Consider the following 18802-nt stretch of genomic DNA (forward strand, 5'->3'; position numbering starts at 1 on the left):
TGAATTTGAATGTTCACGCGGACTATGCACTTAAGTCCCGATGTGTCGTGGCATTCTGTGCTATGATTCATACTGTAATTTTTGGTGCCAGACGTACATTGATCTACCCCCCTCCCCAACCCCCCGCCCCCCAAACCGTACATGATTAGGAAAAGGGAAGGAAGTTATGTGCACCTTCCACGTCAGAATGAAGAAATTTTAAGGGATAACGTTACTGCCTTTCATTTATACCTGTCGTGCAGACTTGTCGCCTTTGGTGTACACCCAAGTCGCACCATCGTACAGCTGGATTAGCCGCTCTACATCCAGTTTGCATTTTTCTTTCACTCCCAAGATCTGTTCAAAGAACTGGGAGACCTCCTCTTTTCCGATAATGGCCTTGTTGCCGGAACTTGATTTAAGTTGTCGAAAAAGGCCAACTTCGGTGAATTCATCAACAAAAATGGGATTTTTGGATTGCTCCTCTACGTGCAGACGAATGGGTTGAGAGCAGTCATTTTCGAACGCTGGCGATTTTCCAGACCCAGGAGGCGACAGGCAAGTCACAAACAAATTTACTTGTTCCTGTCGCATCTTGCAATCCACTTTAATGGCGGTCGGCCCCATGAGGGAAGCTATGGTTGGCAGAATACTTGCCAAAAGAATGTCCCTAGATGTATTGTTGGCCTGAGCATAAACGTCTAGCCACTCCGCTACAGGTCGAGGGGCAATCTTGTCCCAGGGTAACGGAGTATCACATGCCAACTTTCTGACTCGCGATGCTGCACTGGAAATATCTGAAACCCGCCTTCGCTTGAGTGTATGTGCATTCGCCATGGTTAATCTGGAAAGGAAATTGAAATTACGATTTCCAGTTTTCTACTGGACTGTGGAAGTATGTTTTTGTTACAATAATAAGTAGATATATGAGAAAAGCCCAGAGTAGCGACTCTATTTCTCTGGTACGAGCAGTAAACAAGTGAGTATGTACACAAAATACAATTAGCATTTTTGGTGGTCAAGTATCAGTGCAAGTAAGACGAATTGACACAGGCAAATGGGGCCCTAAGCAGGAGGCAAATGTAAGCAACAAAATCAACAGCAACAAGGAATTTTCCCGCAACTACCAGAAAGATCACCAAAAAAACTCGCAACTATAGCAAGAACAACGAAATCCGTAAGATAGATGAAAAGGAAATGACAAAGGTAAAAGATGCTATAAGCAAGCGGCAAATTTTGTTAATATGGCAAACCAAATTTGTACCAAAGAACTGAGTTTTTCAAGAAATTCTTGGAAAAAGTGCTTCTTAACTAAACTTTTGGAACATGTATGCACTGTTACCACAGTGTAGAAAAAACAGAGAACATAGAAAATAATACGGATGGATTTGAAAGAAAACGGATTGCAAAGAAATGATTGGGAGACATGAAGAAAGCTCGAGACTGATAGATCATCTGTTAACTACGGTAAAGGTGACTCACTCGAAAACAGTTATAATTTGTTGCCGTTGCATGCAAAATCCGTGTTACTTTTTGCGATGTTTTCTAAATCCGGGGCTGGGGAGTGTCTGCTGAGGGCACCCTTTGTTACTTAGTACTTTTTTTTCTAAGTATGTTATTCGTACGATATTTGCGATTCTGGTTAACAAGCATTTTGTCGTTGCAGACAATATCATTCTTACTTTTGCGATAATTGCTAGATCGGAAGCTTTCCGTAAGGATCCTATTTTCTTTCCTTGTAAATATGTGACTTCTGTTAATTCTGTTACTTTTGTTAGAGCCTCCCCAAGGGATTCTCGTTAAAATGTTTTACAAAGATTTGCATAAATTTTTGCTAACATTTTAATTATCGTGTTATTTAAATGTACCACCAAGGGTGGAAGGGTTCGGAATCTGGTACCCTGGAGTAAAGTGACGGGAATATGTGAGTGGGAACAAAAATCAGAGCATAAAGAAATCATTTGGATTTGAAAGGGTGATGCGATGTTTTTGAAAGCTGTCGTGTAACCTGTGTACCGTGAAAATTACCCTTGTAGCCGCCCTCGCGATGACAACAGCAAGAAAATACTTTGCCACTAGCCTAGCCATCACCACAAACGGCGACGCGGAAACAAAATTAAAAGAACATTTTAAAAAATCCCATCACCATCGCAAGCAAAGAATCGCTCCTGTAGCCGCGGCTTAGGGTGGCTCAAAAGCTCTCAAAGTAATTTCCATTAATTGCTTGAGGCCTAACACGACACCATTTCAGCCTTAGCCTACTTAAACATTTGCTTTGTCAAAACTTTGCTTTACTCTTAACATCGATTGGCTGCGTATATATTCAAATTATTAAAAACTTCAGAAGGAAGGAAAAAATCACAAAATCGAAAGCAAAAAGGTAAAAAGTCATCTGCAATACACATTTTTTCATATACAGCGAAGAAAAGTTGTTCGGAAGTTCATTTGTTTGCCTGTTTTAAGTGAACAAAATCAAATAAGTCGCTATCTTTAATCAGTCAGCATTTGTAGTTGGCAATGTTTGTATTTGATGGCGATGTCAAGAATAAAACTATTCACAACTTTACAAGTTTTGTAGTTCATGGATAGCTTGCGCTTTCGCTTAGTCTAACGTTAATTTACTCTCTCCTGCATTTCAAGAGACCATAGAATGCCATAAAATACCGAATTTTCGAACTAAATATACACCCAGAAATCCTTCCTTAAATGAAGCGATGCAAAAACATGCTAGACAAAATTCATGTCACTGTCCTTAACTGGCAAGAAACTAAGCGGCAACTGTACTTGTGTCCTTGCGGGAGGTTGGTGGGAGTGTCTCATGAAGTACAAAGGTCGTTTCAATTCCTCAATGTTTGAATCTTTTCTTTCAAATTTAAACGGGGGATACCATACTTTTTAGTAAAAACAAGCTAGGTAAAGTCATGTTTTACTGTCTAAAAAACACTTAGATTCTTCACACATCAGAAATGGGATGAACAGAAGTGGCGTTTTGTAGAAATAATGCAGCCACAACAAGTATGAACTATTAATCGGTGCCACAAAAGTTAAAAATTAAAAACGACATTTTCAAGTAGCCTATATTTCCATCTTCGGCCCTTATGAATTGTGCATGTGTAGCACTGAAAATTGGTGTTGTAAGGACCATGACCAGTATGTTCAGCTGCCACTAAGTAAGGAAGGTCCTTTTGATTTTCAAATTGTTGCTAAAAATAGATGTTGCTTTTCCTTCTAAATCATTGCAATAAAAAGTGGAATGGAAACTTACCAAAGCCTTTCTCTTGAATCCCACGCTTTCACCGGATGTGAATAGAACGCTTCGAAAAGTTGATCTGTAAATATTAAAATAAATTGCTTTATAAGATATCGCGTTAAAGACACGATTTAAAGTAATGAAAATCGTCAAGCTCCTTACTCGTAAATCACCAACTTACCGAGAACGAGAGATGGTATAGATAAAAACTGGTTCAGGAAGACGATGGATATGGAACCACTTGCTACGTTGATGCTCGAAGCAATGTGACGTGTAGAGAAAAAACAAACGATATTTATAACTACTTTAAACAATAGGCATGCCGCGTGCGGCGGAAGTATTTCAACTCACCGTGTCCATATAGCGCTATCATCACCTTATGGTAGGAAACAGAAAAAAAAATTGGAGAAATCGATTTACGCCAGACAACCCGATAGCATCGTAATTGACGACACATAACTGTTCAAATTCACGAGATAAAATAAACTTGGCCGCAAAACTTGGCGAGTTTGGTGAAGGGGAACTTAATCTTAGAGTGAGCCCGTAAAACATGATAGTTGAATATGAGACTTGAAAAGAATTTGGAGAATTCTCCCTACAACAAGTAATCCGACAGCATCGTAAATGATGACACGTACACAACTTCTCAAATACATATGATGACTGAACAACCCCGAAAATAGGTGATCTAAAATAGATACGAAAGCCCATGTACCAGTGTTGAAAACAAATATTTTTGTTAACTATCGCTATATTAACGGGGCGCGGCGAGTTGTGTACTAAGACTACAGGTAGCAAAGGGTGTAACCATGTAATCCGACAACATCGTAAATGATGACACATACACAACTGTTCGAAGGCATCTGTGTCAATGTTAAAGGCAAAAGGTCGTTACATTTTAAGGGTGCGTGGCGAGCTTTGTTACAAGTGACCTTCAACATTCGCGAGACCACAGGTGGCCAAAATCAAGTTAATTGAGAATCACTTTAGGTGGCGCGGAAAGTGACCTTCGAGCGAGCCGCGTTTTAAATATGAGACATAACTAGTAATAACCAAAGCTTATAAAGTGGTCAAATACATAAGATGACTGAACAACCTCGCAAATAGGTGAACTGAAATAGATACGAAAGCCCATGTACCGGTATTGAAAACAAATATATATGTTAACTATCGCTGTATTAACGGGGCGCGGCGAGTTGTGTATAACTGACCTTTAAAAGCTCGCAAGACTACAGTTAGAAAAGGGTGTATCGCATTATAAATATGAGACATAACTAGTAATGACCAAAGCTTATGAAGTGGTAAAATACATAAGATGACCGAACAACTCCGCAAACAGGTGAACTGAAATAGATACGAAAGCCTATGTACCGGTATTGAAAACAAATATTTATGTTAACTCTCGCTACATTAACGGGGCGCGGCGAGTTGTGTACTAGTGGCCTTTAAAAGCTCGCAAGACTACAGGTAGCAAAGGGTGTAACCATGTAATCCGACATCATCTTAAATGATGACACGTACACAACTGTTCGAAGGCATCTGTGCGAGTGTTGAAGGCAAAAGGTCGTTATATTTTAAGGGTGCGCGGCGAGCTTTGTTGCAAGTGACCTTTAAAACCTCGCGAGACCACACGGGTGGCCAAAATCATAATTGAGTATCACTTTAGGTGGCGCGGAAAGTGACCTTCGAGCGAGCTAGTATCGCGTTTTAAATATGAGACATAACTAGTAATAAGCAAAGCTTATGAAGTGGTCAAATACATAAGAAGACTGAACAACCCCGCACATAGGTGAACTGAAATAGATACGAAAGCCTAGGTACCGGCATTGAAAACAAATATTTATGTTAACTATCGCTATATTAACGGGGCGCGGCGAGTTGTGTACATGTGGCCTTTAAAAGCTGTCAAGACTACCGGTAGAAAAGGGTGTATCGCATTTTAAATATGAGACATAACTAGTAATGACCAAACGTTATGAAGTGGTCAAATACACAAGACGACTGAACAACCCTGCAAATAGTTGAACTAAAATAGATACGAAAGCCCATGTACCGGTGTTGAAAACAAATATTTCAGTTCAGTTCAGTGTATTTTGCCACAACACATTACCAAGTTTAGTAAAAAAAGAGACTGCTTAATTAAATTACCATTACACATAACAGGATATTTTCTGTATTTTACACTAGTAACAAGATCAAGAAGGGGAAGACATCAGAATCTGATTAATAACATGACAAGAGATACGTTTTAATCTTACACTGAAAAGAAATATAACGAATGAGCATTTCGAATGTCAGAGCATAACTTATTGAAGAAGAGTGGGCCTTGGTAATGATGGAAAATTTCCTGATATCAGTACGGCAAAGTGGTATATATAATCGGTTAGAACCAGGAGTATTATAGTTATGAACCTGATTCGTACGTTAAAAAATTGGTAAAAGAAGGATGAAGTAAGTTATTATTATACGAATACATAAGGTTAGTAGGGTATGTTGAACCCCAAACTATAATACAATATTGAAAATTAACTAACGAATAATACAACGTTTTAAAGGCAATCTTAGACAAGGACTTGATCTAAATATAATACCAATAGATTAAGAAAAATTGCAAGCAATATGTGAGATATGTGGTTTCCATGAAAGGTTTTCATCCAAAATAACACCAAGAAAAGTAACTTCCTTAACGCGGGTCATCTTGTGACCATTAATGTCAACATTTAAATCAAATTCTTCTCTTCTTGCCCTTTCTTTGAAGATTACATAGTTCAATTTCTTAACATTTAGAGACAACTTATCTGCTTTAAACCAGTCAGATAACTCAAGCATTTCAGAATTTATAGTATGTGTTAAAGTCTGGATATCATTATATGAGAAAAATAGATTTGTATCATCAGCAAATAAGACATCGCGGATAATGCCTGGACATCATGAATAATTCATATTAGTATAAATACACAGGTGATTATACAAAATCGCGCGCTCTCATTGGCTCGCTATCTCGGATTATCAGCCGATAGTCACCTCGACGGACAAAATGGCTGCCAGTGGTCGTTTTGCCACTGTAAGTGAAGGTGATTTCGAGTAATCACTGAGCCTGAGGCGAAGAATTGTTAAATCACTTAACGGCTCTGAAGAGCCGTAACTTAGAGAAGAACGGGCCGAAACTAGGCAACTAGGCTTCATAAAATTCACTTTCCCGAGTCTCAGAAATGATATTTTTAAGGTTCACTCACGGCTTCTTGAAAATCAAGGATTACTCTACAATTTGCATTAAAAAAGAATGAAATTGAGAAAGTATACGTTTTACGATTTTCCACTTGAAACTTTTGCAAATTTTGGTATACATAGTCTTTTTGGAGAGCAATTTTGGGAAAACTAATATACCTACTAGACTTTCACGCACGGCAAATGGCAGATGAGTCTGTCCTTGAAAGGAATCCGTTTTAATTTCGAAAATTGGTAACGAAGAACCTTTACGTTTTTCAGTTTGAAAATTATTAGTCGTAGTTTCATTTGAAAAAGGCGCGTTAAGAGCTGGCGAGCTATTGTTTTCAGCCCAGACATGAATAACAATGCCTGTCAAATAAAGCAATGCCTATGGTTGAGAACCACTCCGCATGAAAAAAATAATCACAAGTACCGCCAATTTTAAAATTGCCATAAGGATCAGCTGTTTTACTCAGGACCTTCGGACAAAACAAAGATGATGGCGTGCGCGACCAATAAATACGATAGTGATCGGGAGCTCTTTTCAGAGCTCTTACGATTTTAAAGGGTGCGTAGAAGGTTTATGGAAATGGAGGGACGTTTTGTTTTGTGATATTATCACTTGACCTGCAGTTCAGGCAGTCGAAAGCTCGTAGTTTTTAATCATTTTAGCCAGAGATCGTTTTTTAAACTTCAACTTTCACTCTTACCGTTTATAACTCCAGAGTGTTGTTGTTAAATATGCGAAGGAATTTTAGCTCTGACCAGAAGGTCTTTGAGGGACTTGTCCTTCCTGTAGGCGAAAATTTTCGGTTCAGAAAATATTTGTCTATTGCTCGCAGTTACGAGGTGCCAATGTTTCATAAAAACCTTTTTTTAGGTGAGGCGTAGCTGGGTTGAAAGTCTTGATGAAAGGGAAACCATTCCTGGATGTTTTTGTTTTGTTTTGTAGAGCCTCGTTTCTTGATGAGAATTTTGCTTCGGCTAAAATATATTCGGCGAGTTCTCTAGGGTAGCCTTGCTCGAGTAAACGAGTTATAAGTTCTAGCTTTCGTAACTCGAACCTTTCTTTAACCGAGTTTGTTCTCTTAAAATCGAAACGAAGCCTTTTAAATGTTATAGTTACCCGCATTTCATTGACAGAAATGCGAAGCAGAAGAAAATGAATCAACTCGAATCAATGTTTAACAGAGCGAAAGTTTGTACGTAACAAACTTTAATGAAGCCCACTGCTGATTGCCACAGGCCTTAATCACACGGCTACCATCTTTAGTCGCGAGGGATTGAAAAGTTTTGGTTTTGTGCACCGAAACATTGAGCAAGAAAGTTCTTTTTCTCGATTGTTTCGCTCTGTTAAACATTGATTCGAGAAGACAAGTCTGAAACAACCAGGGTTTTTTAAGTGCACATTTACATGCCTTGATCTTTCTTATTGGGAAAACAAGAGTTAAAAATCTCAGAATACTTATTGAGAAAACAGAAATAGGCTGTATTTACATTGGTATACCGCGTACTTCTCGACAATAAGGCCTGGTTCTGCGTTTAGCTCTGCGAGAAGCTCAGTATGAAGACAACACTGCATGTCTATTTCCGAAAAGTGAATCGCATGATCTCTTTAGCAGTAGTAGCCTGACGCTGTTCTGTTTGAAACCTTTGCTTCCGTTCTCATCTAAAATTGTTGAACGTTGGATTTGAAGACACTACTCTTAGCAAGTTTCTGTCCAAACATTTCAGAATTAAATAGTGGTTTCACGTTAAAAAGCAGAAGAAAAAAAATGAGGATAACAAGGCGCAAATTCACCTAAAACCATCTAATTCCAAATAAATCAGTCAAGAGAAATTGACTCTTTATACGATCAAAAAACCCTACGATGTCGGGTCGGCAACTATCTGAAAACACTATAAGAAGTTAACAGTTAATTAAGGTTAAATCCTTCGATAAGGCAAACAAGACCATCATGTTTGTTCCTCTGTGCCTACTGTTCCTCTGTGCCTAGTGTTCCTGTGTGCCTACTGTTCCTCTGTTCATCTGTGCCAACTGTTCCTCTGTTCGTCTGTGCCTAGTGTTCCTCTGTTCGTCTGTACCTAGTGTTCCTCTGTTCCTCTGTGTCTACTGTTCTCCTGTTCCTCTGTGTCCACTTGTTCCTCTGTGCCTGCTGTTCCCCTGTGCCTAGTGTTCCCCTATTCCTCTGTGCCTATTCTTCCTCTGTTCCGCTGTGTCTGCTGTTTACCTGTTCCTCTGTGCCTGCTGTTCCTCTGTGCCTAGTGATCCCCTGTTCCTGTGCCTACTGTTCCTCTGTGCCTACTGTTCCCCTGTTCCTTTGTGCCTACTGTTCCTCTGTTCCACTGTGTCTGCTGTTCACCTGTTCCTCTGTGCCTGCTGTTCTTCTGTTCCTCTGTTCCTACTGTGCCTGCTGTTCCTCTGTTCGTCTGTGCCTAGTGTTCCTCTGTTCCTCTGTGTCTACCGTTCCCCTGCTGCTCTGTTCCTCTGTGTCTACTGTTCCCCTGTTCCTCTGTGCCTAGTGTTCCTCTGTTCCACTGTGTCTACTGTTCCCCTGCTCCTCTGTGCCTACTGTGCCTGCTGTTCTTCTGTGCCGCTGTGCCTACTGTTCCTCTGTGTCTACTGTTCCGCTGCCCTCTGTGCCTACTGTTCCTCTGTTCCTCTGTTCCTTTGTTCCTATGTGTTCCACCGATTCCCTCTAGAGTACAATGACGTCAGTCAGGTCGTCGTACACGGGGCATGAACCAACTGACAAAGTTTCCTTTGGAGCTCGATGCGGTTGTGCAATGGCTGTTTCTGAGGAGGATGCTCTCCTGGTCGCTTTCTTGAGGGTCAAACTACAACATGAGAAGAACGACCTCTAAACATGTTGTGCATTAATTAAGCCAGGAAAATCTGTTCTCACACAGTTTAGAACGACGATGGCTCAAACCTCAAATACAGACAAATTACCAACAATGCATGATTCTAAAACAAGAAAATTTATACCCTACCTCAAAATCAACACTGGGTTTTTTAATAGAACTGACGCCGACTTCAGAGCATCTAATTTCCTCGCTCAGTCCATCTAATTTCCTCGCTCAGTTGCAAAATGAACATTCGTCTTTCAAAAGGAATTTTTTCTCGAACCCATTGATAATCAAAAAGAGTCGACTTCGAACAGAGAAAGTAAATAAATTGAGCATGTCACAGCAATGTAAGAAGAAGCAACTGGAACTCTTAAACGAAGTTGACTCTGCGGCCTGTCTATCAATGGCGTCCATGTTGATTACAACGGAGATGTGTTTCCCTGAAGTCTGGAGGCAACTGACTGGAAAATAAAAATTTCCCATGACGCCTTGCACGCTGCTGTCCAACCTCCTCTGTGATTTTCGGCGGGTCTTTCGGCGGTTTCACTCAAGTTTGAATCAACGATCACAATTTGTGCTGACGAGTTCTTCGTTTGTGTACTCTTTAAATGCTGATCCAAAGCAAGGAAATGCTTACAACAACTCAAGCCAAAAGGTAAGCGTTTACTCAACTATGAAACTATGAACTAAAATGTACGTCCAAAATCTTTCCGCTCTTTCCAATTATAAAGAGGTTTCAAATGCGTCACTGACAACAATGTCTTCAGCAATAAAGTTGGTATTCTTTTTCAGGATGCATTCTTTCCTGAGGTAAAAGCGAATATTTTGGGGTGTTATGGAGTATGTGAGCTCCCCGGAAGGCCTTTTGTACATCCTCCACTCTTTCTGATAAAGCACCACACCGAAAGGCCGCTGAGGAACTGATTCTCTTCCAAAAGCTTCTTACGTTTACCGCACCCATAGAAAACATATATCATCGTACCGTTTAACCACTTTAACCTTTTTTTTTTAATATATAAATAACATTTATTCGTAACACTGCTTACAAAATACATTACATACGTTACTTACACTACTAACATAGACTGTTGATGTGTCTTTAAATGAAATATGTCAAATAGAACATGGTGTGGATTTAGTTGATGGAGACTGATAAAATTTTCATATTTTTGCCTTTTCACAGTCAACCGTGCAGTTTATTGAAATACTGATTTGCAATCTTTTAATTAGAAAGACACTTTTGCAGCCTTTTTCTTTTGAATGTTAACTAGTGAAGGATCAGCTATTGCAAAATCATGGACAAAAACAGAATTTTTCTCTTCTTTACATATGAGGTTTTCTTGTCTTTTGAAAATTTGCAAAATTATGCAAATTATGCACTCCATAAGGTCACGTGGTTTCATATATCCCATAAGTTTTAAACCTTATATAAAAAAAAATTTGATGCTCTTTATAAAGATATATGCTTTTATGAGGTTTCTGTGTAATGCTATTGCTTGGCAAGCATTATAAGTCATATGGCTTGTATCCCCCACCCTCCCGTAGTATGCTTACGGTTAAAAGAAGAAAAAACAGGATTCCAGACGAAGACAGGACGAGATGCTCCCACCCCAGGCTAATGCCGCAACAACAGGATACCCTGGACATCGCTACTCCTAATTAAAAAGTAAACTTATTACATATTTTTATTTATAAAAATATATGGATACCAAGCAAAGCTTTGTAAACTATGCTTTGCAAAATATTACATGTACATTGCTTATTATGCTTTTGTTTCATTGTAGGTATACAGAGGTCATTGCATGGCCGCGTAGGGATACGAATTTTATCTTCGAGTGCTGAAAGTATCTCACACGAGTGAGCGGAGCAAACGAGTGAGAGATACTTTCCGCACTCGAAGATAAAATTCGTATCCCCATGCGGCCATGTAATGTTCTGTTTATTATATTGATATTGATGAAATGTCCAGGCTTAAAAAAAAGTGGTGACCAACTGCTAAAACACGCATGTTGTGTAACATGAAACAATATATGAAAGTTATGAAAAGCAAATCATGATAATGTAAAATTTTGCCATAAAAAATTTAATGTAGTACAGAAAAATTATATTGAAGCTCAGAAGTATCTTAGAATGAAGACGAAGCTCGCATTTTATTGGCTTATCGTGTTTGTTACCATGACGACACCTCTATTTTCACATGCAAAAGATGAAAATGATATGTTCACTGCGCGCGGTGAAGATATGATTTTTTGGTAAAAGGAGAAATCCTGGTATTTGATCAGTATGTATGTAATAAATTTATGATAATAACATAGGTCAATCCCCATGAAAAGTTCTCTTAGAGCTCAAGAATCTACAATGGCTGCAAGAATAATGCTTCAAATAAAAGTTTTAAAATATCGCTTAGCTTTGTGCCTGGTTGTTTCACAAAGATTTGCTTGACTTTGCTAATAAGTGTCTCAAATAGTTGTTTTAAACAAAATATCAATAGGGACGTAAGGAGCAGCTACTTGCTCCCCTAAGCACCCCGACTCGTGATTAACAAATAAACTTATTACATTTTGTTCATAAAAATATATGGATGCCAAGCAGTGCTTTGTAAACTATGCTTTGCGGAAGATTACATCTACATTGCTCTTTATGCTTTTATTTGTAGGTGGATTGATAATAATAACATAAGTCAACTCCCAGAAAAGGTTTTTTCAGGGCTCACAAGTCTACGTGATCTGTAAGTATATTTCTTCAAAATAAAAGTTTTAAAATATCACTTAGCTTTGTGCCAAGTCGCTTCACAAACATTTGCTTGACTTTGCTAATAAGTGTCTCGAATAGTTGTTTTAAACAAAATATCAATAGGGACGTAAGGAGCTGCTACTTGCTCCCCTTAACACCCCTACTCGTGATTAACAAGTAAACTTATTACATTTTGTTCATAAAATATATGGATGCCAAGCAGTGCTTTGTAAACTATGCTTTGCGGAAGATTACATCTACATTGCTCTTGATGCTTTTATTTGTAGGTGGATTGTTAATAATAACATAAGTCAACTCCCAGAAAAGGTTTTTTCAGGGCTCACAAGTCTACGTGATCTGTAAGTATGTTTCTTCAAAATAAAAGTTTTAAAATATCACTTAGCTTTGTGCCAAGTCGCTTCACAAGCATGTGCTTGACTTTGCTAATAAGTGTCTCGAATAGTTGTTTTAAACAAAATATCAATAGGGAGGTAAGGAGCTGCTACTTGCTCCCCTTAACACCCCCACTCGTGATTAACAAGTAAACTTATTACATTTTGTTCATAAAAATATCTAGATGCTAAAATTATGCTTTGCGGAAGATTACATGTATATTGCTTTTTATGCTTTTATTTCTAGGTCGATTTCTAATAATAACATAAGTCAACTCCCAGAAAAGGGTTTTTCAGGGCTCATAAGTCTACACAGACTGTAAGTATATTTCCCCAAAATAAAAGTTTTAAGATACCACTTAGCTTTGTGCCTGGTTGCTTCACGAAGATTTGCTTGACTTTACTAATAAGTGTGTCGAATAGTTGTTTTAAACAAAATATCAATAGGGACGTAAGGAGCTGCTACTTGCTCCCCTTAACACCCCTACTCGTGATTAACAAGTGAAATTATTACATTTTGTTCATAAAAAGATATGGATGCCAAGCAGTGCTTTGTAAACTATGCTTTGCGGAAGATTACATCTACATTGCTCTTTATGCTTTTATTTGTAGGCGGCTTGATAATAATAACATAAGTCAACTCCCAGAAAAGGTTTTTTCAGGGCTTACAAGTCTACGTGATCTGTAAGTATGTTTCTTTAAAATAAAAATTTTAAAATATCACTTAGCTTTGTGCCTGGTCGCTACAACGAATTTCTTGACTTTGTGATTAAGTGACTCGCACAAATGTTCACGGGACGAAAAATTGGATTTGCTGCACATTTGATCCTTGGCAAAGCTTAAGTCAAATCTGGAATCGCTTTTGACTTTACCTTTGACGCACGTCAAACGTACGGTCAAATCCATTACCAATTTGCTTATGCCTTTGACCATGGTAAAGGTCAAGTCAAATTCGTAACAACTTTGACTTCACATTTGACGCGCGTTAAATGTGAAGTCAAATCTGAAGAAGCTTTGTGGGTTCCTTTGTTACTTGACAAAGGCGAAGACAAATACGATAACATCTTTGACTTCAAGTTTGACTATCGTCAAATGTGAAGTCAAATCTTAACAGGCTTTCCTACTTTGTTGATACTTGCATTGCGGAAGGAAAGACACAAAACCAAGGCAACGCTTTAGGGAGATTAAACGATTCGGCAAATACGGAACACTGACCGTCGTAGAGTGTAAGGTCGCTTTCCTCCTTTACCCCCTCGGTGACATTTCCCCCATATCCCCTATCACGAACACGTACACATTTAATCTATTGCTTGAAAAACGTCTACCAGTTGCAAAACGTAGCCTGAGTTCACATTCTTGTCGATTTTCGCTTTTCCAAAATCCAATGAGCACTAGTGCCAAAATTCCGTCGACCTCAGCAAAGGAATGCTCCTCCCAACCTTACCTCTCTACAAGGTCCGAAGGAAAGACACTGGGGAGAGGGTTGATTCAAGAACTCCTTTTATGGGATATACAAAAGAGCGGGAAAATGTACCTTCCGAAAAGTTCGTCGGTAGCTTGTTCTACTTGTCGTTTTTTATTCTTTCGATATACTTCTAGCATCTTACTTTTGTGAAAACGTACAGCCGGGTAAAAATTATGTTTGTGAAAGATAAAGGTCTCAGCCAGGGAATAATGAAGGTATGCAAGACCGGACACTGAACATACAACTCAAAACGGTATCGAAAATTTACTAGAGACAATACAAGCAAGGTCAAAGATAGCGATGAGAACGGGAGAAGCCAGTGGAAAAAAAAAAAAAGAAGTTGGGTACGTATGCGTTATGACATTTAGTAGTATTCTATTTGGTTCACCTAACTCAAAAGCCAATCTAGCAATTATTCGTCTTTTTCATTCACTTTTCATCTCACAGTTCACAACAAAGCCGCTATGCTTCATACACGTAAGTCATCCTTTTTGCTGAGTGTAAGTTTATAGCGATTGAAGGATTATCACTTCGTGATTAGTTTCTACTTTTAAATAATGGCAGTAAAAGTGACAGATAATTTCCCAGCATGTTACACTGGATTTCAAAAACAAAGGTAGGGAAACTGGAAAAGAAAAAAAAAACAGTCACTATTTTGTAATGAAACAGTGCACGAATTTCCCGCCACTCTGGCTGTATAGCACAATACAGAGGACTTGTATTGGTGTTCAGAATAAGATAACATCCCAGAACATGTCTAACACCATCTTACATCTTTCTGTAATAGATCTCTGAAAGCTCTCTGTGCCAGATGCCTATTGCAGATCATTTGACTGAAAGTCTCAGAGTATCTGTTTCATTATTGGTTTTATTCCAGCCAATCTTTGAAAGAAATGATTCCCAAGTGCATGGTGAGTCTGCAATGGGTAAAAAAAATAATAAACCACAAGAGCTTTGTTATAATAAAATGGATCTAGTTGCAAATAATCCTTTACCAAGCTTGCTGATCCAAGAAGGAATCAGGAAGATCATAAATTTTCACAATGAAATTTAAGGCCATTTCGAATTTATACATCTTATACCTCTTTACCTCTATATATTATTATTATTATTTTCTTATGACTTAACTTTCAGGTAAAACCATCATGAATGTTAATATGAAGAAATCAAAATGTTTGAGGAAACTCACTTTATCATCTGTACTAGAGAATGTTGTTCACCAAGTGGTGGTGAAGATAAATCTAGGGATCTTGGGTATTTCAGTATCAAAAAATGTTCTGTTTGATTATTAGCAAAAAAATCAAAGTAGCTCAGATTAATTAACCCATTGACTCAAGGGGGTTCCCCATTGACGAGTAAAATTAAATTAATTAATGGGGACATAAGTTTTCAGTGATTGATTAAGGAAAAATAAGTGTCACCCTGTCAATGTCTAATCTAATCCCCATGAAAACATACTGATTTTGACATTTCAAGTGAATGTACATGCAGAATGTATGTCTGATATATAACAATGAATTAATGACAGACATTTTACCTTTAACTTTAATTTGCAATTCATAAAGCCAGTAACCCCTCAATAGTACAAATTAAGTAGTAAATACAGAAATATTGGAAATATTCAGTACCATGGACAAAGGCAAACAAGGATACATCATAAGATTTTTCAAAAAATAATTTTATTATTTTTTTAAAACATGGTTGAAAATAATTGTGTTTTTAGGTTAGCCAATTATGTTTCAGGCAGGAGTACATTGAAACTTTGAAGAAGAAAACAGCAGAGATTCAATCACAACACTACTGCCATTGCTTGAGGAGCATCTGCATCTAAGAATGTAAGGCTATTTCTTAATTAAAGCACCCACATTTTTTGCAAACAATAGAGTACATGTCTGCAGTCATCAGTTATTGGCAGCAGTGTGTACCCTAATTAGATTAGTGCCTTTGTCTTTTCATGAAGTACAGATGTGCACATGTCATATCACTATGCATTAATAAAGCACTACTCAATATGTGCATGGTATCAACTTAAATCTTTCTGTACGAGAAATTAAGACCTCTTTTTATTCCCAAAGATGCAAGGACAAAAACAGATCTGAGCAGGAATGCAGAGCATTATTTTACACATGCCAAGAAAACTACAAAGATGTCATGAGGTAATAGCCATTCTTACAGTAGTACCCCATTCATTACTTACACATGCATGTGTTATATTAACTAAAGAACCACTTACGCCTAGCATAACTAAGAAATGAGATACACAATAGGCCATTTTACAGTTGTTTGCTCAGCGACCAAGCCTGTGAATAGCTGCGAGGCTGCCGGTGACCTTGCATTGATACAGACCTCACTGCTTTTATCATTTAAATTGTGTTGTTGTAATGCTAATTAGTCTATATTAGCATTACAAAAGCATGAAGGTTTGTATCAAAACAGGGTCACCGGCAGCCTCGCTTCCATTGTTAGGCCTGGTAACTTAGCCACAACTGTAAAATGGTCTATTTGCTTTCCCCATTAAATCCTCTCCCTCCATCTACTAGCAATAAGATAATCATAGGTTATGCAAATTGAACTAAATACTGCACTTCAAGAAAACACCAAGCAGCCTTTACTAAAATTAGAGTCCTAGTTAGAAGGCATATACTATTGTTATTAGCACACTCGTCTTCCCCCTGGGCAATTTGGATTAAAAGGGTTAAGGGTTTTATCTTCAGGGCCTGTTGGTAGAACAAAAAGTTGAAGAAGGGAGATTGTCAGCTAGTAGTGTAAAATGAATGCAAACATGTGTCTATAAGAAGAAAATCGTTACTAATTCTCTCATGCCTGTAAGGCTGCAGTATTTGCTCTCGAATATTAGAATACATTTTATTTGGTTCCTGCTTTGCCGGGTTCCCTTTGTTGAAGACTTTGAAAACTAAAGAAATTAATACACTGAATTTGTAAAATCAATTTAACTACCCGACATGACAACTGTTAGGTAGAAAACCCCACCCTTTACCCTTGGAAAAGGTTTGCGGTTTACTGATTAAGAATGACATCATATTGTCCTCGATCCAGCGCTCTAGGGCTTTTTTATACTGACCATCATCAGTATAAATCCACTTAAAATGAGAATTGAATTTCTGATAGTAGCAGCATTAGTTTTAAATGAAATCTTCACAGCTGAGCCGCTAAACGAAAATGATAGATTTGTACTAGCAAAATTTTCTGCACTTTTGCGTACAGTATAAATTACCCTTGTTGAAGGGGGGCATCTTGGGTTATTTGCAGCGCAGATTCCCCAATATTTTCGCAAGGAGTGTCACCAGATGCAACGTTCACTGCGCATAACAACTTTTGCGTTCCACCACAGGTAGCCCAAGCTTGATATATGCGTATCTGTACTGTACTTTTTTATGCAAGAGCAGAAATATAGGGGTTTGTACGGGGAAAACGGCTTTTCTCAAAATTTAAAAAGTATTTACGATTTAAAATAAAAAAAAGAGCTTACCTCGCTTCAGTCTTCTGTTTATTTGTCTTTGGTACGGTTTCTGGGTCCATTAAGATCGATTTAGGTGGTTTTTAGTTCCTCCTCTTTTCCCTCTCTATAGAAGAGGGACCGAAAACCACCTAAACCGCTCTTAATCGAAACAAGAAACTGAAGCAAAGACAAAGAAACACAATACTGAAGCGAGGGAAACTATTTCTTATTTTAAAACGTAAATTTATACATATATGTTTTTTACTTTTGCGAAAAACCATTGTCCCATAGAAATCTTAAAATTCCTACTCGTACATAATATAGTACAGATACACATATATCGAGCTTGCGCTATCTATGATAGGAGACAGAACCTTAATGGTTTACTGATACTCTCGATTTGTTTGTGTCTTTTCCTTTGTGTGGTTAAGGAAGGGATTTGCATCATGGAAAATTAGCGCGATTAGTCCGTTCGATTCCAAAATAGAATCCTTTTAGATCAAAAGAAAGACACTAACATAAGTTACCGTTCCTTTCTTTGTTGTAATAGGGCATCAATAGCCCATAAAGATCATACGTAATAGCTCAGAAAGCGCTGGAACCCGTTCCCTGAAAAAAAAAAATGCTGATAAATATCGAACATACAACCAGCAGTACTTGCCTGATAAGGGCCGTTTAGGATTTAGTGGATCGGGGAAAGGTTTATTAGGTTTATTTTGGGTACCCTGCGGGCTAGTCTTGACTAAAAGGTCGAGGGCTCAACTTAGTTTTGGTTGACTGTAAACCAATGAATTCTCGACGACCACAGCATCTTCTCTGTTGTGGTTGCTCTGATTAAACAGCGACCAATGGTCTTCAGCGACCAATGGTCTTTACTATTCACATAAACGTAGAAAAGACTGATTGAGAATATCCTGAACTTCCTTCTTGGCCCTAATCTGCCACTCTTTTTTTCGCCGTCGTCGTCTGTTTTTTATATATCTGAAATGCATACAGAGACACTACAAATGCTGGGAAATGTGCGTAAAGTGCAGAAAGGTGGAAATTCAGCATGGTGAAGTTATTTTGCCTTTTCCTTTCATTTCACAGAAAGTGTCACGATAAAAGAGGCCATTAAAATCAAGCAAGAAATTGTGCTGAAGTCTTAATTCGTAAATGTCATCAGACAACTCCGCGACTGGTGATAGTGGTGATAGCGAAGAGCTTGAAAACGAAGAAGAAAGGAAGAGGAAAAGGAAGTTCATGACAAAGGCTGCCTTGGTTGTCAACCCAGCTCGACATGTTGATGAGATCTTTGGACGGAAAATCGTTGCGTAGAAGGTCCGCCTAGGTGGCCTCATAGGACAAGATAACAACAACCAGAAAACTTGTCAGAGCAGCGTATTGCCCCGCAAGACGCCCCGCAGTGGGCAATCCGCGTTGTTCCGCAGTGCTTAAAACTTGGTAACAGTGTTAAACCAGTA

General features: G+C 38.3%; 1 long non-coding RNA gene across 1 annotated transcript; it reads left to right on the forward strand.

The window, feature by feature from the left end:
* Window positions 1-14214: 14214 nt before the first annotated feature.
* On the forward strand, window positions 14215-18572 carry LOC137989807 (uncharacterized). The gene is made up of 3 exons (XR_011121025.1): window positions 14215-14790; window positions 15955-16035; window positions 18429-18572. It is a non-coding gene; the product is annotated as an uncharacterized lncRNA (long non-coding RNA).
* Window positions 18573-18802: the final 230 nt, after the last annotated feature.

The sequence above is a fragment of the Montipora foliosa genome, unplaced genomic scaffold, assembly GCF_036669935.1.
Source record: "Montipora foliosa isolate CH-2021 unplaced genomic scaffold, ASM3666993v2 scaffold_474, whole genome shotgun sequence".
NCBI classification, from domain to species: Eukaryota; Metazoa; Cnidaria; class Anthozoa; order Scleractinia; family Acroporidae; genus Montipora; species Montipora foliosa.